Source organism: Rattus norvegicus, chromosome Y (assembly GCF_036323735.1).
Source record: "Rattus norvegicus strain BN/NHsdMcwi chromosome Y, GRCr8, whole genome shotgun sequence".
Classification (NCBI taxonomy): Eukaryota; Metazoa; Chordata; class Mammalia; order Rodentia; family Muridae; genus Rattus; species Rattus norvegicus.
In genome coordinates, this window is record NC_086040.1 from 30,242,304 (window position 1) to 30,268,319 (window position 26,016).

Here is a 26,016-nt window from a genome sequence, read left to right on the forward strand (position 1 = left end):
ACTTGTCTTTCTATTCTTATGTGGGACCTTTTCCATTTGGACAAAAATAATGAAGGCCATGAGCTCTCAGGGAAAAACTGTGCCATTCCTAACACTTTCCTTTTGGAATAAAGAAATGAATGATATAAACTCTATGCCTTCGGGGAACCATAAGAACAGAGATATCCAGATGCATCTGAGAGGACCCCAGCTCCTGAATCCCACATGTGGAAGGCTAAAATCAATGTTTTCTGTTCAGCAATACCACTCAACCCTTACCAAGGAGTCACTGAGCTTTCCCAAGCACACATCTTTCTTCCTTTTTTAGACCAAGACAGAAAGGCATCTTCCTTCTCCCCATTTCTGATCTCTTCATCCTCTTTGTTTTTACTCCCTAATAGCTGTTTACAATGAATTAGATGACAATTACTAAACCTTAGAGGTTCTGAAGGAATACCTGAGAGGCAGATGCAATCATGACGAAACTTGTGACATCACAGAAGAAGATAAAGCTCTCCAGCTTGCAAGAGATTTTCAGGCAGATCCTAATCATGATGTCACTGAGAACTTCCAGGCCCTACTGGCTAAACAGCTTTCCTTACATTGACTAGATTTGAGGGTGCCCTTTCCTGGTATGTCTCCTGTGATTCAGTGGAAACCTTTATGTACTCCATCTCTCTCAAGAATATGTTATTCAAGGGCTTGGAATGGATAGAAAAGATCTTGTAACATGGAGTAGAGGAGATTCTTCTGAATAATAATTTTTTATTCCCAGGTACTTTTCATGAAATACAGTTCAATTTTGTAGGTTTTCTCTGTTTCCCAATGGCAAGTTTTTCCCAACAGACCTTCAATTGAATGAATACTGTATTTTACTTTCTTATTGTACATTCCTTGATATGGGACTTTATAAATATTGCTGAATGTGTACTCAAAATTTCTGTTTTCCAATTCCATTTTCTGCAATGATTTTGGCAGGGATGACATCTCTGTGGATTCAAGTTGCATGATCTGATTCAAACGTCCTTATTCAGAGGTAGCAACTAACAGGGAATTTCTAAGACTAAGTTTACTATCATGACATAGTGATCCCTTTTTAGTCCAACCATTATGGGATCCGTGATATCTGGAAACAAATAAAAAGACTGGGAATATTAAAAGGGCAGAATCTTGCTGAAATATTCATGGAGTAATGAAATTCATATCTATTAGATTACCACAAAGAGGTTGAGCCTTCTGATTGCTGCCTGCTACCCAACACAATCCATATTATCTTTTATTCATTCCAAAGTAATAATAGATTAATGAATAATACTCTATATAGAGAGAAAGTTTGAATTTAATTTGAACTTAAGTCCAAAGGTATTACTGTTTGTATGGAAGTGTTTTGTTTACTACATATATTATAAAAAAGTATTTGTGTAAGAATTTCAATTGGAATTGCTTGGAAAAGTTTCTGTAGCTTGCAGGAATGGTTTACCTTTAATGAGTTTACTGTAGCAGTGAATTCCATTTTTTATATCATTGTTTCTTCTACATCTACTGATGGAAATTGCAATAGTTAGATTAATTTTCACACACTTGGAACAATTTCAGTTACCAAAGGAAACGATTATTGAAGAATTGCAGGAATGATCTTTCTCACTACTTATGGACTTTCTTCATGTACGCTGGTATTGGCTTTTGGAAAAAGGAAGGAAAATTCATTTTTGAATGTCTCTAGTTAGCAAAAGTTTTATAGAAAAAAGTCATTCTACTCTAATTAAAGGAGATATTTGTCTAATGGAAAATAAGTTTTAAAAGAATTTAAAAGGATAGCATTTGGGTTCTTTTTAAACTGTAGTACAAGAAAAAAAATTCAGTTTGGTCATTTTGTTTTTTAATGTACAAATGAGTACTAATGTAAGGGTAAAATTCTGAGACATAGAAATATTACATACACAATAGCCATCCCATCAAATTACTCTTGTTAATTGTGATTTTACATTCCCTTGCAATTCAGAATGAGTATCTTAAATTTTTTTGCATTTTGCCAATGGGGTATTCTCATTTTCTCAAATAACATTCTCTTAAATTTTTATCTCAAAATATTTACAATCAATTTTGCAAAATATATGTACTACAGAGTTTCTTTATGCATGTACTTAATATCAAAATATATCATATAAACTTTACCTATTGTAATTCCATTCACCATGACACAACAGATTTATTCTGGTTCTACATGTTTGACAAATACACCTGCACACAAATGGTTGTTGCTATCACAGAGCAGACAAAAATTTGGCAACATAGAATGTTGCAATAAAAATCAATCAATTAGAATTAAAGCAGTAAGTCAGGTAGAAAATTAAAGCTTTATAGCTTGAAAACAGTTCTGACCAACAACACTTCACACGTGTGAATTTGAATTTTAAATAAAATATATTGTCTGGCAATATGAACCCAGTCTAAAATGATCATCCTTATGTTCTTTTAGAAGATCTAAAATATTTATAGTATTATTTTGAATGTAGAAGGCATTTTATATTTTATAGTGAGTGTTTTCTCAGAGGCACTTGTCTCTTTACATTCTTATTTGATTTATGATTAGATAATGGAGAGCCAGTATTCCATCCCAGACAGTAAGACATTAGATGCTGTATTCCATCACTATACCACAGCACTTTTAAAAATTTTTTAAATGAATTCAACTCGTAATATTATTCTTATTGTGAAAGTCTTATACAGAAACTGTACTGCTTCATGTAAGGAATTAAAATCGTATGATTTCATTCAATCAATTAATAATTTTATATTTACTCGGTTTAAAAAGGTGTTTGTATGTAACTGAAAATACATGGAAGATACATGTATCCCAACACTGACCCAATACTCTCTATTGCTGTCTTATCCCATAAAAATCTTTCCGAGAGTGGTTTAAGCTATGTTGGAAGATATGCCAATTCTTCTTAACCAATAAAACCAGTAATACCAACTGTCTATTTTTCTTTCCAATGAGTTTATGTGTTCATATAAGAAAATGGAACTATTATTTCAATTACTTTCCTTTAAAAACATGAAATGCTATAGTCTGCTGACACTTGTCTTTCATACATAATGAAGATTCTTGAATCTTTTAACTTAAGCCAGCATCTAGAAGCTCTCATTTCTTTGAGGTTAGCCTCCTGTTCCTTTCTCACTCATGTCCTTCTTTTTTAATTGGATATTTTATGTATTTACATTTCAAATGTTATAGCCTTCCTGGTTCCTCTCTTTCCCATCCACCCTCCCCGTGCTTCTGTGAGTTTGCTGCCAATCCTGCCTGTCCACTCACACCTCAACACTCTGGCCTTCCCCTACACTAGGGAAACCAGACTTCATAGGACCAAGGCCTTTCATCCTATTTATGCCGGAAAATGACATCCTCTTCTACATATGAGGCTGAAGTCATGGATGCTTCCATGTGTACTCTTATTGGTATTTAGTCCCTCACTTCCTTCTTCATTCACTGGACAACAGCTTATTATGATTCAATGCTGACAGTGCTGTTCTTGCAGCAGGAAAACAATGGTCAGTGAGCCTGAACCTCAGGAAGCTGAATGTTCACACAAATGCATGAACACATGCAACCAGAGCTTGATTCACACTGAAAAAAAAGCATGCAAATATTTTCCACATATTGTGCAATGAACACTTGCCATGGGTTTCAGTGCTGTTTCAAAAGACTATTGCCAATATTACTTGGTGGCCAGCTCCATGAGTGAGTGGGTCATCATTTATTTTAGATGATTTATTTAGTGTTGAATATTGATAGCCTCAGAGAAATTACTTCCAGCAGATCTTTATACACAATCATGGTTCTTTATTTGTTTTTTTTTTTTTTGTTTTCTTTGGTTTGGTTTGGTATCAAAATATATAAAGCAAAAAACTTAGCATTTTACCACTTTTGGTATAGTGCTCAGCATCTCTGGTGTGTGCCTGTCACTCCCTCTCTGACCCAGATCTCTTTGAATTTATGGAGCTGAGATGCCATGCATTTTACACATAGTAACCATCTTCCTTCTCTCTCCTCGCAGACGCCAAATCTCCTGATTCTTACCACTGTTGATAAAAAACTTTATATTCATTGATATATGCAGCACCAGAAAATATCAGTAATTTTGCTGTTAATTTGGCATCCTCAGGTTCCTTCCATGTAGCATACGTCAAATGCCTGAGTGATATTACACCCCAAGGATAGCCCACAGCTCATAATTCTTCAAGATAAACTTAATTTTTCCAAATATCAATATTTTGATGACTCTTAAAAGCTTAACGTCCCTGTAGCCTTCCAGCAACCAGAGGTAAAAGAAAGGATGGGGGGTATTGTGGATTGTGGGTGGTGGCCCTGTTTAGAAAAGTTCATTGGAGCAACTCCCATCTGTGTTTTCTGGAAAGCAAAATTTTTGTTCTCAAGTTGGAATACGTAGCTTGTTCCATTAGCAAACATTTCATGAATACACTATTAGTTCAGTTCTGTAGAGTTGTCATAACAAAGAGGAAACAGCAGAAGTGGCACAAACTAGTAGAACAGCCAGGCTTCTGTTAGTAACCTGGACAGAGAGAAGTTCTATGCTGTGCTTCTCTCAGGGAATTGAAGATCAGCAGAGACTCAAGATCCACAAACATTGTTGCTGCTGCTTTATTTGTTTTTCTAAGTCTGCATAGCTAGATTTCGATTGGAACAATATAAGATGTTGGCAATGTTTGTTGCTGCTACAAATATATTACTGTAGCTGAGTAATCCTGTGCATCATTTTCTCCTCAGAGGGATAGAGGGTATTCCAATCATTTACACCTATTGCTGCTAATGTTGAAATGGGTAATTCAATATGTGATGAGAGGAGAAAAATCAAGACAGTGTAGATCCTTTGACCACGTTTCCAAATAAAAAAGTTTAAAAACACTTACAATCTATGATCTGTAATGGTACTGCAAACTCTTAAAACCACCTCAAAAGCAGTAACTTATTCTTACCCTTGTATTAAATAAAATACAGTTAGTTAGAAAAAGGTGAATATGTAAGCCTAATGGTGCCTTTGGTCAAAATGATAATTATCAAAACTATGATTTCAAGCAAGTTTATAAAATAATGTTTGTAAGACATGAAGCTCTTCTGTTAATTCTCCTATTATGTGTGGTTAAAGGCACATGCCATCTAGTTGTAGGGATAAGGAATGACTTATTTTTGGAGAAAGTGTATGATTGAGTTAGCGTAGCAAAGGACATCATTTCAATCCCCAAGTACATAGAAGTCAGATTGGTAGAACCATCATCATGTTAAACCAGCAGAAATGAGAACTCAGTCAGAGCCATTTAGCAATAACATCATTTTTCTCTTATTTGGCTAAACCATATACGTCATGCCTAGGCAAATTCTTTTAAAGCAAGGATTTTGCTTTGTAAAAGCATGTATGTATGTAGGTATGCATGTATGTATGTATGTATTTATGTATGTATGTATGCATGTATGTATGTTTGTATGTATGTGTATATTTGTATATATGTGTATGTGTACATAAGGACATATGTTTATATTTTGTATACTTGTTTATATATTTGTATATGTATATATGTGTATGTGGCCACTTGAGTATATATATATATATGTATCTATATATATATATTTGTATGTGTATATGTGTATATATATGTAACATACAAATGCACTCTATTTTCTAATTTTATGAAATTTTTCTCATATATTCATCAGGACTCAAGAATTTTAAAAGCTGCTTCATTAATTTTGATTCATTTTAAAGTACTGCTCAGAAAATAGATTCAATATGGGTCATTAATTTTTTTACTATCAAATTTTTTATCTTTTTCATAAAAACACAAATATTTACTTTAGTTATGTGACTGTATATACGTTTTAGCATGAGACATAACTAATTAGCTTTTCCAGCATGTGATATAATTTCAGGATACTACTAGACCTATGTGATGTAGAAACTATTTCAAATGACTTCAATATGTGATAGATCAGAGTGATAGATAGAAAGATATATAGATATATAGATACATACATACATACATTCATACATGCATAGTTACATTGATGAAAGATCACAGATGATAAGAAGACAAATATCACAAACTCAGAATCATCAATTATGAAATAATTAGTATTGAAACAAGAAAATATCTTCTAATATGGAGCAAAATTTTAAATGTGAATTTTGTTCATATTTTAATACCTAAGGGAGATATATCAGACATAATCTTTAAAATAAAATGTCTATTTGACACTTCCACACAGGTAGATAAAAACATGAAATACTTAACCTCATTTACATCAATCTGTCAAATTATTCCACCATATTGTCTTTGTTCCTTAAATGCATAACATCATACTTTTTATCCCTGTTCAAATCAACCATCAATTTCCACCCTGCTCTGAATTCTACCTCAAATCCTATCACTATATTTTAGTCTCTAATAGATCCTTATATGCTATCATGAAAATTATTCATGATGAATCACTTTTAATCTTTACTAACATTGCTCTCGTAGAGGTAACTATTATTTCTCTGTCACAAATGTGATCACTATCCCCTTCTCTGTTTTCAGTACTATTTTCAACATCAATCATTTTTTAACTGCTCGTTATATGAGATAATAAAATGATCTTTTTATTTTTTTTCGGAGCTGGGGACCGAACCCAGGGCCTTGAGCTTGCTAGGCAAGCACTCTCCCAATGAGCTAAATCCCCAAAACCAAAATGATCTATTTTTCCCCTAGTAAATTATGTACCAACAGTTTGTTCCAATGAAATTTTAGACAAGAAAAACAAAGTTGTTTCAAAGTGCTGGTTCTTCTCAGACCTAAAACTGAAAGTTGTCTATGTTACAGAAAGCATAGGAGGAACACTTGTGGAAAAGAAGAAGAGTTTGTAGAAGACCTCATGCAGGGAAGTGCTTCATGCAATTGTAAAAAAAAAAAAGTGTAAAAGACCTGAACTTTCATATTGAGTGAAAGTTGTTGAAGAATATTTACACGTTACTCTGAGTGGATTACATAAGCAGGTTTATTTATAAATCCATGGTAAATACTAGAAAAAATGGCATCAAAGTGTAATAGAGCAGAAAAGAAAATAAAGTTGAAATTTGGTACATGTTACAATATAGATGTTGATAACTTGAACATGCTGAAGGTTATTGGATGATTTAATGTGATGAATGGCTCAGATAAACTAACAATATGCATGACTCTTTAATGAAATAACTCTATACTGAGAACAAATCAATAATCTGTGACAAAAACCTGTTCAGTTATGGTTATATTCTTTAATATTTCTTTTTTATAACATTCATTTATTTAAATAAATTCAATAAGGAACCGAAGATAACCCTTTTCATCTTTGGTATATCCAATCTCTAAACAGACAGGAGTATAGTGGATGAAACTTCTTCCAGCATGTGCCTAATCCAGGTATTATTAATTTAAAATAATAAACATAGCACAGTATCATATTTGTGGGCATTTGTTACTAAGAACTAATATACTCCTCAGAAAGACCTCCAATAAAACCAATCTAAAGTAACTTTCCCTTTAAATACTAAAAATCTTAAAGATGAAGCTTGCTTATCATTTTCATACATATACACAATTTGTAATAATTTAGTTTTTACATATGACTTTCAGTCACTCTACTTTTCTGATTTTGATATATGCCAAGCTTCACAAAGAGGAGATTGTATGCTTCTCAGCAGTCCTCATATTTCTCCCATTTTCCACTGCATCTATGCCATATTACAATATATGAAATTAATATTATAAGTAAATGATAATGGGATGCAAATGTAGATTTTGATATTTCATTAAGTATAAAAAATAAAAAGATTCAATAAATTACTAGGGACAGAATTTGCTTTTATATGAAAACAGTAGGTTAATAATACCTTATAATATCCACCCTAATTCATATTGAGTCAGTGTTGAAATATATTTGACAAATTTTTGAAAAGATTAAGTAACTTTTCTGTATCTTTGTAAAAACAGTTGGACATATTCAACATAGAAGTGTCAGGCTCAGATATTTTGTACAAATAATTTTTAAAAACAGTCCTAAAAATATTCTAAAAGTTAGATCTAGAACACAAGTATAATTCTCAGGCTCCAGATAACCAGCACACACAGTGCTGAGCACTTGTCTTCTATGTGCATATACAATTTTAATTTCCATAAAATATAAATTTTATAAAATCTCAAAGCTACATTTATTTAACAGTAAAATGTTAGAAGTGGAAGATTACTTTTTTCCATTTTTATTAAATTGTGTAATTATGTGCATTTTAATTCTTTTTATATTTCCTGTCCATCACCCCTAAACTCTTCCCCTCACCTTTTATAGTGGTTGTCCCCTCCACATTGATATCACCTTCCTTACTGTCCCAGACAACCAAATATCCAAACTTTTAAAATTGGTTAGAGAGCTAAACCAAGAATTCTCAACTGAGGTATATCAATAGCTGAGAAAAACATCAAGAAATGTTCAACATCCACAGTTATCAGAAAAAGGCAAATCAAAATGAACCAGAGATTCTACATTACACCAATAACAATGATTAAGATATAAAACTGTTGCAGTAGCAGACTAAGCTAGGATGTAGACAATGTGGTACACTCGTCTATTGCTGGTGAGATTAGTACCTGTACAGCCAATTAGGATATCATTGTGGAGGTTCAGAGAAAATTGCAAATGGCTTCACCTGGAGAACCAGCTTTACCACTCACTTCAACACATATACACAAACATGATCCACATACAACAAGGACATGTGGTTGATCAGGTTCACAGTAGCCTTACTTACAATAGTCAAATGCTGGAAACAAGTGTGATATAGTTCAATTCCACTGAGGAATAAATAGAGAAAGTGTGTTATATTTAAACAAAGGAACACTACTCAGGTATTAAAAATGAGGTCACCTAGAATTTTTAGGCAAAGGAATGGAGCTGGAAATTAGTGAAGTTAGAGATAAAAAAGGAAATAACACGGGATGAACTTAGTGACAAGTGGATGTTAGCCCCAAAGCTCAGAATTCCCACTATACAGACCATTTACCACAAGAAGGGTAACACGTTAGAAGGCCAAATTGCTGATGCATGCAACCAACTTAGAAGGGAGAAGAAAATAATAATGGAAGGCAGAGGGATGGAAGGACTTATTTAGAGGTAGAGAATGATGGACGAAGTGGGGGGATTTGCAACAATGAAAAGAGACAAGAGAGGATTCCAGCGGAAAAGTGGAATAAATGACAATAAGCATCAGTGTTGGGTGGTGAACTTGGGTATCCCCAGGAATGTCCCAGGTGCCAGGGATGTAAGAGGATCCCATAAACCTAATGGGATGATGGTAGTTGAAATACCAAGCAGGAAAGAGATAGAACCACTAGAGACTGCCACCTGTAGCTAGGAATGCCCCCCCAGTGAAGGAATGGTGCTGCCCACACAGTTCAAAATCTTTATTCTATATATATCCAATGCCTACAAATATGCAAATACAAAAACAGAGCAAATACTGAAGGGAAGACCCTTAGGAGACCACCCCACTATAAGAATCATTTCATCCACAGACTCTAAATCCTGGCCCTATTCCTGATTTCAAGATGTGCTTGCATATAAGACCCTAATATGTCTGTCCTCTGAGGGGCTCCGCCATCATCTGACCATGACAGATGTAGATACAGCTAACCATTGGACAGAACCTGACAGCCAGAAAAGAAGAGTTAGGGGAATGCCTGAAGGATCTGAAGGAGATTGGAGTCTAATATGTAGAACAACAGACTCATTAAGTTTACATTTCAGAGACTCAGGAAATTTACTACCAACTAGAAAATACTTGGTTCAGGCAATGGCTTCTGCTACATAGACCGTAGAACATATGGAGAAGACAACTGCCTCATCTGCCATATCTGGGAAGGTAGTCAATTGGTCCTGTGGAGACGTCATATCCCAGAGAAGGGGGATGTTGGAGGGTTAAAGTGGAAGTGGGCAAGGAGATGGGGGAGCACTATATTAGAAACGAAGAGGATCAAAATGGGTTTGGGATTCAAGAAAAATAACAGTTTGGGTGTTGACATTCAAAATATAAACAAATGAATATACTGTTTATAATATAAGATATTATTTTTAAAATAGACATAATCACATCTGTCCCCTTAAGGACTATTTATTCATTATTTGTAATGTTTCAGGTGTACTTAATGTTGCAATCCATAATTTTCATAAAATACTTAGTTTTGAAATTTTACGTAGATATACCCAATCAACGTTTTATCTCCTGTCCTTATAGCTATAAATCCTTAGTTACCTCGATTTATAATTAAAAAAATATTTTGTATTTCTATCACAATAGGTTTCCATTCAATGCCTCAAATGCCTCTCAATTTTTGCTGTACTTCTCTATATTCCCTCCATTGTTGCCCTTTTCCCTTTTTCTTCACATTTGACATTCCTGTTCCTGACTGTGTCCCTGAGAAATCCTTAAGAACATTTGTACTTCCCAAAATGCAGAAGGGGCACTAAGCTGATCATACAGATACACCGTTTTGAGAATTAACATTCAGATTAAAGTGAATTTGTATCCCATTTTTCTTTTTTTATCTGGATTACCTCATTATGATGACTTTCTCAAGATACATTCCTTGTCCTGAAAATTACATGCTTTCTTTTTTCCAATCTGTAAAAGCACCACATTTTCTTTATGCCTTCATTTGTTAAGGAACAACTAGAATATTTCCAAATTATCAAGGGTCTATATACTAGGATGAATCAACATTTGGACATATCCCCTCGAGTTATATCATTAGGCATATTGATTTCCATATTACAGAAGAAACATCATATTGATTTTAAAAGGTGTTATAGAAGTTTGCCTTCCCACCAGGAGAATAGGAATATTCCCCTTTTCTCCATAACACAGTAAAGGTAAGTTGGCTCATGTGTTATTAAACTAAGTATTCTGAAAAGGATGAAAAATCTCAGAATAATTTCGTTTTGCATTTCCATAATGTAAAAGGATGATGCATATTTGCCATAAGATTCTTATTGATTTGAGTTTCTTCAATTGTGAATATTTTTAGATATGTAGCCCAATTTAATTATTTTTTCTTGATATATAGTTCTTTAGTTTTTTTATTTTGATTAATAGAAGCTCATTGCTGAATGTGTACATGCAAATAAAGCTTAGTATTTTTGAAAATAGCCACTTTAAATTAAATTTACTAAGGTCAAATCATATAATGTGCTCCCATTAAACTCACAGAATTGGCAGATCTGTTGTAGCTAACAAAATTCATTAAGGTCACTTCATAAAATCTCCCTATGTAATAAAACATTCTGTATGTACATAAAATTGTAGAATAGACGTTAATTGTTTAATTTTTTGAGAATTTCCACCAAAGTATTTTGATGACACTTTTCCCAATAATTTTACCCACAACACTCTATTTCTTTGAATCCTACTTTTCTGTAACTTCTACATTAAAATACTATTTAATAACCCCATGATAAACCCTTACAACTAATGATCAAACCTCCATCAGCAGACACTAACTGTCCATAGTGTGTCAGTTAGGAGTAACAGCTTTCAGGCCTTTTCACTGCATTCTTGACTGTTGACTGGCTTGATGCTGTGCAGGAAACCACAGCTGCTATGTGTCATGAGGACAGCACTCCTCATATCCTGAAGACACGATTTCCCTCTGATGTAACCCACAATTTTGCACCTACAGTCTCTTTGCCCTTTTTTCAGGATGGCTTTTAAGCCTTTTGGAAGGGGTATAATATGTATATCCAACTCATCATGGCTCAAATCATTAAAATGAACACAACAATATAATGAATGAAAGAAGAGTTCATTCTTGGAAAGTATTAACAAGATTCTCATAACCTCTGGCCAAATTAAGTAAAGAAAGAGTGGGATTAACAAAATAAAAGAGAAGAGAGGAGACGTGGAGAAAACACTTTTTATATTTACAGTCAGAAATCTATAATATTTTATAAAACATTAATGATTTACTATATGTATTTGTTATACCAATATTAAATCAGCTCAATGTGCATAATTTAAACAGCACTATACTACACAATGACACAAAGTCAGGTATTTAATATCTCCCACCGAAAATATCATAGGACCACATGTATTCAGTTTAAAAATTTGATTAGACATTTAAAGAGCATTGACAGTTTCTTAGACTATTCCATAAAGTGGACAAAAGCATTGAATACATTAAAATTCTATTTTAAATCTGGTATTATCCAACAATTGACAGAGAAAAAAGGAGAAAGAGTGAGACAGGAGGATAATGAAGAAAACAGAAAGGTACAGAGAGAGGGAGAAAGAATTACAGACTACTGACAGAAAGAGAGGAAGAGTGAGTATTACAGACTAATTTCCACTGATACATACATATTCTCAATAGAATCCTTGTGAAAAGATTTAAGACGAAGTTAAAATTATTCTTCAACCAGGTAAGCGTTCTTAAATGCGAGACATACAAGTTTGATTTATTTTATACACACACACACACACACACACACACACACACACACACACACACACACATATATATATATATATACACACACAAATGTATGGTAGTATATAGAATGATAAAAGGCACAAAGACACCATTATTTTATTAGGTGCAAAAAAATTTAAAAAACTACTGGTAAAAAATAATATATTCATTCAAGGCAGAAGTCCTGGAGAAGTTATAGCTATAGATGATATAGTTCAACATAATAAAGGAAAAGTAGAGCAAGCCCACCACTATCGTTGTGATAAAGAGAGAAAAGTTCAAAGCAGTTCCACTGCAATCAGGAACAAGAAAAGTATATACTCTGGTTTCATACCTATGTAATACAGTATTTTTTAATTTTAGCTAAAGCTCTATGACAACTGAAGAAGATCCAGGTAATACAATAAAAATTAAGAAGTTAAATTGTTCTCATATGCAGATATCATGGTACCATTTTAAAAACTCTAAGATTGTATCTGTCTCTTAAGAGTGCAAAATACATTCATAAAAGCAGAATACAATAGTAACACACAAAATTCCTTAGCCTTCATTTACACCAATCCAAATCATACTTTTAGAAAATCTATTGAAAAATACCCTCACAATAATCTGATAATATATAATAAAATATTGTGGATAAAAATATTTAAAATGCCAAGACCACTGTGAATTAGCTAGAAATGATCATAAATAGAGACAATTTTTCTCTGAAAAAATAAGTTTCTTAAAGCTGAAAATACATTCATGAGGTAGTGGAATGCAAAATTAACACAAAAAAACTCATTATCTCTTCTGTATTACAATTTCAAACTACGGGAGAGAAATCAGGGAAATATTGCACTCAAAATAGTCTTAAAATATATAACAAAAATCATGGATTGGCATAGTTATAAAGCATACTATTAGTAAGAAGACATAAGAAGTACACATGATCCATCCTGAATACATATAAGAGTGATACAGCCAATATTCTGAAAGACTGTAAAGACTTCAATAAATCAAAGCTTTTATAGTTTAAAGGATAAGTAGATAATATAAATAGGTCAGTTTTTGATGAATTAATAAATTAATACAATAAATTGTGAATAGAACATTTTACTACAATAAATCACCTACTTTTATGAAACTCAAGAATCTGACTATAAATATTCTACTATAGGACAAAAGACAACTTTTAAAGTGCAAAGTGTTAACATGTTTAGAGGGATATTTATAAAGAGAGAAAAGGAGAGAGGCAAAAATTTCATGAGATTAAAACAATTAAGAGTAACAGAAGCAGTCTAATGGGTTTGGCAGAATTAATATTTCAACAGATTGGTGTGCCCAAGAACTCTGGGATTTACACAAGCACAGATTTCTCCATTTTGGATTAAGCTGTTGCTAGGATGGTTTCTTAGGTTTTCCAACTTGAAGAATTGTCAAAGCTCTTACTGTCCCTACACAATTATGTCCAGTAATGACCTAGTTCAATCCTACAATCATGAGAACTGAGCAATTACAAGTACTCATGAAATCAAAGTTGAGTCACTAGATATCTGAGAAATGCTGTTTGAAGAGTGGGATTCAGTTGTTACTGTTTTCAAGTCATAGCTCTTAAAGTTTAAAATGTAAGCATTGCTCATGCACAGAACGCTTTCTCAAGAGAGAAGAGGAATTCTGATTTCTTTTATTGACATTGGTTTTAACTAATTTGTGGAGTATACGCCTCATCTCTTGGATCAATCCAGCATCCCCCAAAAACAAAGAGCAAGTCAATTATTTGTAGGATTTGTGTATGTGACATAAGAGAAATAAGAGTGGAAAAACTGAGACGATGAAGTCTTAACCAGAAGGAGTTCACTTTTCCAGATATCAATGTCAGAAACAACCTGAACTGTAGTAATCCAAGGCATGGAGGAGTTTACTCTGAGCTGAGGACACAATTCTTGTGTTCAATACGTTCACAATACTTTGTCATCCTCACCACGTTTTTCTTCTGGGCAAAAAGAATAAAACCCATGTGCTCTCAGGAAAACAATGATGCCCTTCCCAAGACTTGCCTTTTGGGAGAAAAAAAAGTAATGATATAAACTCTCTGACTTCTTAGAAGCATGAGAACAGGTAAGTCCAGATGATTCTGAGAGGCTCCCAGCTCCTGATTCACATATGTGGAAGGCTCAGATCAAGACTCTCTCCTTGAAGAACCCACTCTACCCCTACCCAGATCTCACTGAGCTTTCCAATCGACCACATATTTCTTCTTCCTTTATACCAATACAGAAGGCCAGTTTCCTTCTCCCCATCTCTGATCTCTTCATAATATTTGTTCTCCCTCCCAAATGGCACTTTACTCTGAACTAGAGGCCAATTAATAAACCCTAGGTGTACTGAAGGAATATCTGAGAGGCAGTTGCTGTCATGACAACACGTGTGACATCACAGAAGAAGCTAAACCTCTCCAGGGTGCAAGAGATATTTCATGGAGGGCCTAATGATGATGTCACTGAGAAGTGCCACAGCCTACCTGCTGAACAGCTTTACTTACATTGACCACAGTTGAGGGTGCCCTTTCCAGCAGTGGAACTCCTCAAACTCAACTTCAATAGGTTATAAGAACAGGAGGGAGTATATTTGACATTGTCATTTGTGGATCCTATATTCTTGACCTAGTTACACAGAATCCAAGTAAATATTCCATCAAAATTCATAGTGGTAGGAACCACCAAAAGTATATATATATATATATATATATATATATATATATATATATATATATATATATATACACCTCATGTTTGTAGCAATGATTACAAGAGCTGAATGGACTTTAAACCCCATAAGAACAACAATTCAACTAAGCAGAGCTTTCTGGTACTAAACCAATATTCAAAGACTGTGTATGGACAGACCTGTGGCTCCAGCTGCATAGGTAGCAGAGGATGGCTTTGTTGGGTCACAATGGAAGGAGAAGCCCTTTCTCCTCCCTAGTTTGCCTCCAAGTTCAAGGGAATGTCAAGGTGCAGTAAGGGGGTTATAGAAGAAGGTTAGTGGGACTGTTTAGGGATCTCATGGATATGAATCTGGGAAATAATATTTGAAATGTAAATATAAAAATATCCAATTAGAAAAAGCAATAAAAATTGATAAAAAATAAAAAAATGAGAGAAAAAGGAAAAGTTAACTGCCAGCTAATCACACCTATTGACTCAGAAATCTAAAGGGTAACTGACAGGGAATGGTAGTCAGAATAATACTAGTGGAAAGACTGAGATAATGAAGACTCAACTAGAAACACTTCTCTCTCCCAGATATCAGTGTCATACCCAAACTGCACTATAGGGATCCAAAGCAAGGAGGAGTTTACTCTGAGCTGAGGAAAGAATACTTTTCTTTCCCTTCTTCCTTAGGATCATTCTCTTCTGGGAAAAATTACAAAAGCCATGAGCTCTCAGGAAACAACTGGGTCTTTTCCAACAACTGGCTTTTGGAATAAGGAAATTAATTATATAAACTCTCTGATTTCAAGGAACCATAACAAGCAGGGATGTCCAGATGCTTCTGGGAGGTCCTCAGTTCCTGATTCCCATATGTTGAAGTCTCAGATAAAGGCTATCTCTTCAGGTAACCCACTCAACCCCTAACCAGGGCTCACTGAGCTTTCCAATGTTCCAAGTATTTCTTCCTTTTTTATACAAATACAGAGGGCCAACTTCTTTCTCCCCATCACTGTTCTTTTTACCCTCTTTCTTCTCACTCCCAAATGGGTGTTTACTCTGAATTAGAGGCCAATTAGTAAACCTTAGTGGTACTGAGGGAATATCTGAAAGGCAGTTGCAGTCAGGACAACACTTGTGACATCACAGAAATAGCTAGGGCTCTCCAGGATACAAGAGACATTTCAGGCAGTTCCTAATGATGATGTCACTGAGAGATGCCATGGCCTACCTGCTAAACAGCTTTCCTTACATTGAACAGATTTGACCATGCCTTTTCCAGGTGTGTTTCCTGTGACACAGTGGAAACCTTTACATACTCCATCTCTCCAATGCTAAGTACTTCTATTGTTTCATTAGTGGTTACATGCTCTGAATAGAGAAAGATAGGGGTTTGTTATGGGTACAACGGATCTAGGAAAATGGAGTGGAACAGATTCTTCCAGATAATAATTTTATTCACTGGTCCATTCCTGTGACATACTCTTCAATTTCCTAGGTTTTCTCTGTTTTTCAAAGGCAAGTATTTTCCCTACAGACCTTCAATTGATGAAATATTGTAATAATTTTTTTTCTACATTTCTTGAGAGGGGACATTATATATATTCCTGAATGTGTACGCAAAAATTGTATTCCAATTCAATTATTTCAATGATTTTGCCAAAAAAGGGGACTAGTTACACAATGAGTATGACAGGGTAAATATTGTGTACCTACTTCGAATAGTAAACTCCTAAATTCTTAATTTTTTTTCAACAAATTTCAGACATCAGTAAAGCAAATGACCACATGGAGTATCGAATTTGTTCTCTTGACCTTTTTGATATCAGTACTACAGTATCAACCTTCCAGTGTCCCAGGTAAGATTTCAGGGTTTTGGATGCTTTTCCATGATTCATTCTTCAGGCCAAACAAAAGATTCAGGGGGATGGGCCGGGAGAGGAATGACTGATGTCCAGGGAACCCTCAACTTCAGTAGATTCATAAGAACAGGAGGGAGTCTCTTTTGCATTTTTATTTGTGAATTCTACCTTTTTATTTCTTTTTTGCAGAGCTGGGGACCGAACCCTGGTTTTTGCGCTTACTAGGCAAGCACTCTTCCCCTGAGCCAAATCCCCAACATGGATTCTACATTCTTGACCTAGTTGAACAGAATCCATGTTAAAATTCCACCTTACTTCCTCACTGCAGGAGCCATCCATGTGTGAATATATATGTATATATATATATATATATATATATATATATATATATATATATATATGCCACCAAAACTAGATAATATTGATGAACCTAAGAAGTGCATTCTGCCAGGAACCAGATATAGATCTTTCCTTAGAAAAAATTCAGAAGTGAGTGCTAGTGGCAAACCAGTGAACTTAAAATGGACTTCTTGTTGGTAGATTTTGAAAAAGTATTACAAGAGGTGAAGGGGCTTTAACCACATATGAACATCAATGCAAATGAATCAGTGCTTTCTGGTACTAAACGAATATTCAAAATAGGTACATGGACAGAACTATGGCTGGAACTGCATATGTGGCAGAGTATGTCCTTCTTAAGCATCAATGGAAGGACAACCCTTTTGTTCTCCCTGGGTTAGACTCACAGGTCAATGGATCGTAAATGAGGAGTAAGGGGCATAATAGAACAAGAACAAAAACATGGCTAATGGTCTTATGGGCAGGAAATTGGGAAAGGAAATAACATTTGAATATAAATATAAAAATATCCAATTAATAATAAGGAATAAAATATGGTAAAAATAAAAAAATGAAAGAAATTAAAGAAAAGAGCACAACCAACTAATAACACCTATTGACTCAGAAATCTAAAAAATCATTGACAAGGAATGGTAGTCAGAGATATACTAGTGAAAAGATGGGGACAATGAAGTGTCTAATACGATCACTTCTCTATCCCAGATAACAGGGCCAGACAAAAACTGCACTAAATGAATGCAAATCATGGAGGAGTTTACTCTGAGCTGAAGACACAATACCTGTCTTTCCCTTCTTACTTAGAAACTTTTTCTTCTGTGTGAAAAAGAATAAGAGTCATGTGCTCTCAGGTAAACAACTATGCCCTTCCTAACTCATGGATTTTGTAAGAAATTAATGATATAAACTCTCTGATGTCCAGGAACCATAACAAGCATGGAAATCCAGATGCTTCTGAGAGGCTCACAACTCCTGATACCCGTATGTGGAAGGCTCAGATCAAGGCTATCTCTTCAGAGAATTCACTCAATCCCAACGCAGGACTCACCAAGCTTTCCCATAGACCATGTATTTCTTCCGTTTTTTTACAAAGACAGAAGGGCAGCTTCCTTTTCCCCATCTCTGATATCATCTTCCTCTTTGTTCTCCCTCCCAAATGGCTGTTTACTCTGAATTAGGAGCCAATTAGTAAACCCTAGGGGCACTGAAGGAATATCTGAAAGGCAGTTGCAGTCAGGACAACACTTGTGACATCACAAAAGAAGCTAGGTCTCTGCAGGATACAAGAGATTTTTCAGGGAGGGCCTAATGATGATAACACTGAGAATTGCAATGGCCTACCTGCTGAACTTCCAAATTTACATTGACCACATTCGAGGGTGACCTTTACAAGAGAGTCTACTGTGACACAGGAGAAACCTTTAAATACTACATCTCTCTAAAACTATAGAATTCTCTTTGTTCATTATTGGTTACATGCTCTGAATAGAGAAAGAAAGTGCCTTGGTATGGGTACAAAGGATCTAGGAACATGGAGTGGAAGAGATTGTTCTGAATAATTATTTTATTCCAGGTCCATTCCTGTGCCATACAATTCAATTTCCTGGTATTTCTCTGTTTCCCAAGGGCCAGTATTTTCCCTATAGACCTTTAATTGAATGTATATTTTATTACATTTTCTTATTGTACATTCATTGATAGGGGACTTTATAATATTCCTTAATATGTACTCATAAATTCAGTTTTCCTTTTCAATTTTTTGCAATGATTTTGTCAACAAAGGTGGCACAGCTATAGAATGAATATAACAGTGTAGATACTCTGTACCTACATCAAATGATAAGCTCCCAAATCCTTATTTTATCATAAATTATGAGACATCAGTAAAGCAAAGGACAACATGTGCCATAGAATGTGGTTCTGTAGTCCCATTATATGTCAGTTCTCTAATAACTACCATGCTGTTTTCCCAGTGCCAGACTTGAGGGTTTTGGATATTTTATCATGGTTTTACTTCAGACAATACATGAGATTCATTTGGATGGGCATGGAGAGTAATGTCTTCAGGTCCAGGGACACCTCAACATTACTAGTTTCATAAGAACAGGAGGGAGTCTATTTGGCATTGTCATTTGTGGATTCTAAATAATTGAGCTTGTTTGTTCCAAAGAATCAATGTCAAAATTATACCTAATCTCATTTATAGGAGCCACCAAAATATATATGTGTATGTGTGTGTGTATATATATAATCTATTATATTATCATATGTATATATATATTATCTACCATATATATATATATATATATATATATACCAGCCACCAAAACTAGATAAGAGGGTTGAAGCTTTGAAGTGCATGCGGCCAGGAACAGGATATAGTTGCTTCCTGAGAGACACAGGTAGAGAACGTCCAATACAGAAGTGAAAGCCAGTGGCAAACCAGTCAACTGAGAATGGACCTTTTGTTGTTAGATTTTGAGAAAGGATTACAAGAACTGAAGGGGGTTCAACACCATGAGAACAACAATGCCAACAAAACAGAAGTTTCAGGTTAAACCAATATTCAAAGAATGTATATGGACAGACCTAGTGCTCCAACTGTTTATGTAGGAGAGGATGGCCTTGTTGGGCACCTAAGGAAGGAGAAGCCCTTTGGTTTCATTCCTAGGATTAACTCCCAGTTTATGGGAATGTCAAGGGGCAGTAAGGTTGGTTATAGAAGAATTGGATGGGGACTGCTTAGGGATCTTATGGACCGGAAACTAGAAAAGTACATAACATTTTTAATGAAAATATAGAAATATACAATTAAAGAAGCAAAAAAAAATGTTAAAATGAGAGAAAATGAAAAAAGTTATAAAAAAGAGAACTGCCTACTAATCACATGTATTGACCCAGAAATATAAAGAGTCACTGTCAATGAATGGTAGTCAGAGTAATACTAATTGAAAGATTTAGACGATGAAGTCTCAACTACAAACACTTCTCTCTCCCAGATATTAGTGTCAGACACAATGTGCAGACTGTAATTTCTTCATCCCACACATAACTGTTGCCTTTTATTTTGATGTTGAAAAATAAATCGAGGTTTGGATTCGAGAAGCATCACTGATCATAGTATTCTGCTAATGCAGTTTATCCAAGATTCTTAAGAATTCAACTGCCAACAGATCCCAGAACGTATAATTTACTTATTACTAAGCAAAATTAGCACTTTAAAGTGTATTTCACGGCTGTGTCATTTTGGTAAATAGAACTCCTAGGTACTAAGCTATAGTATTTATTTAATTTACTGTTGAAAAGTATTCTTCTTTTATGTGTGTGTTTGCTGTCATGTATATATGTGTACCTTGTGTGTACCTTGTCCCTTTAGAAGCTAGGAGAAGAGAATGAGTTCCTGGCATTGGAATTGCAGATGGCTGTGAGATGTCATGTGGTACTAGGAACTGAGCAAGTTCCTCTCAAAGATCAGCAGGTTTCCTTAGGTCCTGAGCCATTCCTCCAACCCTATTTTAACTTTAACCAAGTGTATTCATCACCACTAGAAAGTTAAGAACCTACAATCAGTCCCCTTGTACTGCTTTCTTTTTCCACTCCCTAGAGACAAACATTTGTAATTATCCATCCCATTTGACTCCATAACTGTAAATGTTTTGATTATTCAGTATTAAACATTATCAATGAGCTGACAATTAGCTTTCAAATAAAAAAATTATGCCAGCAAAAATCAGCAAAAGTTTTTGGTATGGCATCTCCACAATCTCCATTCTGAATTTTTCAGATTCATTCCTGCCCCCCAGCCCTAACCCCTCTTCTTGCCACACAGTGGCTGCTCTTCTATTTTCATGTCACATGTGGTGTTCACTCCCATGCCCTCCTGGCTTAACAGCTTATTTTATCCCTTTCGTGGTCCCCTTCCCAGTTTCATTACACACACACCGAACCTAGGTTCCCCATTGAGAGTAGGCAGGCAGAATTTGAATGAGGACTGTAACAGAATTTCAGAATGAAGGTAAACTGGACTGCACACTGGTTTCTTCACGTTTTTCTTAAAAATTTGCAATTATATTTCAAGAAAGTATAACTTTATTTTCTATCACATTAAATATGTAATAATAAAGAAACTGACTGACAGAATCTATTCGCCAATCTCACTGTATGGAAGTCTATAAATGAGAAGTCTATGACAGAAAACAAACTACATTCATATAGAGACACTGATCTTAAACAGTCAGCACAGGAAACAAATGTGTCCCATTTTTTACCAAACAGCACAAGAGTAATAAGAAGCACACATGTGGTGAATATGAAGCAGCTTTACCTGACCCTGCTTTCTTTCTTTCTTTCTAACGGTACTAGGGACTGAAATCTCCATCCTGTGCCTGATTGTGCCTGCCTGCTGTCACCTGGCCCTGCCCTTTATTTCCCTTTATTTTAGAATTATAAAAAGTATATTCAATGAACAGTGATGTTTCCTAAATTCTCATGTCAGGATCACTGCTTCCCTGCAAGGGTTCACCCGAGGCCCCTATGCATACAGCATTCTGCTCACGCATGCTGCTCCAGTCCTCGCATGCAACTTTCTCTACCCAGCACCCCACAGTCACATACTTTTCAAAACACAAATCTGACATAATGGTGACATTTTGATATAGATCAAAACATTAACTCAGGCTTAGAGAGATGGTTCAGCAGTTAAAAACACTGACTGCTCTTCAAGAGGTCCTGAGTTCAAATCCCAGCAACCACATGGTGGCTCACAACCATCTGTAAGGGGATCTGATGCCCTCTTCTGCTGTGTCTGAAGACAGCTACAATGTAGTCATATACATGAAATAAATATAAAAATCTTAAAAATTATTAACTATATATCTATGCTATCCAAAGAGAACTTTAGGCCAATAAAAATATAAAGAGCTAATGTAGTCTAACATCCTTACTTTAATAATCTTCTATGGACTTCTCTGTCTGAATGGCCTAGTTGTTGTACAGCTGGGATTGGATACAGACAGCTAGATTCCCAGTTCTTGGCTTAATGTTTTCAAGATCTAATCACCACATTTACCTTTACTAAATCATCTGTGTAAGGATCTTTTCTTTTAATTTAAAATTCAGCATCTCATAGTCCTGTAACTCTAATATACCAGTAAAATCATAAAATATTATATTATATATAAAATATATTATATACAATATATAACATATATATTTTTCTCCCACTCTGATTGGGTTGGTACTCACTTCTAACAAATGTCCCACTGCATTTACTAAACAGTAGAAAAACAAGATAAGGTGTTTTGGGGACTAGATTGGCATCTGGGATAATTGTTTTGTAATCATATTAGTTAACTAGACCTGTGTCAGTACTGCTGTATAACCTAACTGCAGATATATCTAAGATAAGTGTGAATATTCCATACATGCTTTTTGAGGGTATATAATTTATTCCCAGAGGAAAGTGTTTTCTCCTGCATTCTTATCAAAGAGACCCCAGTCCATCTTGAGATCGCAGATGAGGGCATAGCAGGAACTGATAATACAAAAGAAGACCGCAGGTAAGAGAACACCATGGTGTCAGAGTGACCTCATTGTGGAGAAAGAGGAGAGAAAAGCAAAAGGAAAGAAAAAATTACTAGGTTGAATTATAGTTCCTTAGTAAAGGTAGATTCTTCATAACACCAGAAAGAAATCAAACTGTTAAAATAAACATCCTTAAAAGAATCATTATGAAACAATGGTTAATAAGAAATATGACTTCTTTGATGTGCCATTACAATCATTGAACTAACCATAAACAAAATTATACAAATGTTTACTAGGGGTCTGCAACATTTCAGTGTACTCTTTGGATGTCTAAACATGAAATTTAAACTTCTAATACTAGGTGACAGCTTAGGGTAAAAGATTGGGAGAAAAAAACAATGCAGAACCACAGGAAGATCCTGCACCACTTTCTCTCCAAGAGCACCTGGGGTGTTTTTTTTACTTTAGAGCCTCCTTCACACACTGGATCATCAATGCTTAGCCTTCAGGAGCACAGAGGACCCCAGAGAAAGCGCTGAGAACACAACAGAGGCTGTGATGAGGCACTTTCTTGCCCTTTATGTTCATGGAGCCGAGCTTCCCTCAAGCTACAGAGATCCATGCCTTTCACTCCCCGCTTCCCCCAACTGAGGCATCACCCATACAAAGACTAATCTGTCATTATGCTGGAAACTTTTGGCTTTATTCTGAGAACACAATAAAGCACATCAAATCAGAATAAAAATAATTTGTAAACATAGTTATACAATTTGAACTTTTTGGTTTTGAGTGCCATTTGTTCTCTGAAATCCTCCTCTGGTAACTTCTTGAGTCCCCATGATGTTCTCCAGTTTCAAGATATGGCTAGATATCCAATAAACTGGTTCTGCGTTACCAGGAAAAATAATGATCACATCATCTAACCTCAAAAAGTTTTAAATTTTGGTCAGTTTCTCATACTGTCTCATGCATTCTCCACAATTTGTCCTATTAAACAAGTATTTACAGATCATCTTAAAGTTATTAATGAGTTGAGTATGGAATGATACAAGGGTAACTGATAATTTGCTGAGTAACAGACGTTTGCTACATAAGTGAAGCTGAGTTCAAATGAACTACAAAGAGCTGCAAAAACATCAAGGAGAATGGGAGTTTCCCACAGAAGGTAATGGATGCCCGCAGCATTTGTGATATTTCTAGAAAAAGAAATATACAATAGTGTGAATGCTAGGAGGATAAAGTGATGTCATTCAAGGTTGAAGACATTTTTGAAAAGGTTTAAGGTATAAAACTGTGTTATGTTTAAAAAATTGTTGTTGGGGTTGGGGATTTAGCTCAGCGGTAGAACACTTGACTAGGAAGTGCAAGGCCCTGGGTTCGGTCTCCAGCTCCGAAAAAAAGAAAAAAAAAATGTTGTTTATATAGGGTTTATAAGACATAAGACAACACACAAGATAGTTTGTAACCATTTGAAATAACATTGGAAGAGACATAGGCCTTGATTTCTGAATGCCTTCTTGGTCCTTAGGATCATTATTTTAGTCAAATAAATGCTCACACATTTACTGACACCAGAATTGCACAGTCAGAAAGAACTGATACCTTGCAGGTCTAGAACAACTGGATTCAGTATGTCTTATCTCATAAGATACATAACTGTTTGCTGACACAATCATTATTAAATGGTAAGACATATAAACTTACACCTAGGTATATGTTAAAATAATAGACACTCACAATTTATCACTTCTTCCTGGTGTAAACTGTGTTGTTCTCTACCCTTCCCAGGTTGCATACATTCTATCTGCATGATACTGTGTATTGCTGCTCCACTGCACATCTTCTTTCAACTCCACATGCAACAGTCAGTGGCAAAAACTGGGTCTGATGGAAAAATTTATATCAAAGAAATCAAGAAACACTACAACCCAGTGTTCTCAATCTATACTCCCACACCAGAGCTGGTTTATTAAATAAATATACACCAGCATATCACTTACTTAGCGTTTTTTTAGACAGTTAGTAGGAGGTAAAGGCATGTGATCCTAATTGGATCTATCAAAAAAAGGAGAAAATAGAGGAAGTTGAGGAAGAAGGAAAAAGGTGGGAGAGGAGGAAGAAAAGAAAGAACAGAACAGAAAGTCTCTGTTTGTATAGGAAACAATCTTCAGGTTTAAATTATAATCACTGTGGTTATTTGAATAGGTTTGGCCCAACAGACTGAAACCTGGGTCCAAAGAGAGTGGCACTATTAAGAGGTGTGTCCTTGGTGGAAGAGACAGGCTTTTAGGTCTAATATGTTCATTCCAGGCCCAGTGTAATATACAGTTTCCTTATGTTCCTAGTGTATCAAGGTGTAGAACTCTCAGCTCCTTCTCAGTGTCAGTCTGACTGTACTCTGTCATGCTTCACACCATGAAAATGGATTAAACTTCTGAAACTGTAAGCCAGCCCCAATTAAATGTTTTCCTTTATGAGAATTGCTGTGATGATATTGTTTCTTCACAGAAATAAAGTCCTGAAAAGTCATAAGAATTTTCATCAGAAGCATATTGGTCTAAATATTTATATTAGAACACTGAATTTGAATTCTATGTGTCTAACACATAATTTGTTATCTAGGTATGTTTGAATTTTTTCAGAGGTCAGCTAAGTAGTAGGTATTACCAGCTTCATGGGTCATTAAAACCCGCTCACAATTTATCTACCAAGGTTTGCAAAAATAAAGCAATTTCAGGAATGGAATGAAATCCAGTCTTCAATATTTAAAAAATAAGATGAATATAGAGATTAAAAGACAAGATATTTGATGATAAATTATAAACCTTTAAAATGAAATGTGTATGTTAAGTCATGTAATCCACACATTTTATTTCATTTCTCATAATTGAAATATAATAATAATAATAATAATAATAATAATAATAATAATAATAAATTAACCAGCTTACTAGTAAGTGAGGACTTGCACAGAATAACAGGCATATATTCAGTAAGTCACACGCTGGTGTTAGTCTAGTGAGCATAAGTAGTATCAAGTCTTATTA

General features: G+C 34.9%; 2 long non-coding RNA genes across 2 annotated transcripts in view; one reads left to right on the top strand and one right to left on the bottom strand.

Annotated features, from left to right (window-relative positions):
- LOC134484354 (uncharacterized) overlaps positions 1-26,016 on the bottom strand; it is an 853,788-nt gene that overhangs the window by 38,592 nt on the left and 789,180 nt on the right. The window lies entirely within an intron of this gene.
- LOC134484370 (uncharacterized) lies at positions 16,355-18,762 on the top strand. Its single transcript, XR_010061786.1, has 3 exons — positions 16,355-16,506; positions 16,990-17,083; positions 18,149-18,762. It is a non-coding gene; the product is annotated as an uncharacterized LOC134484370 (long non-coding RNA).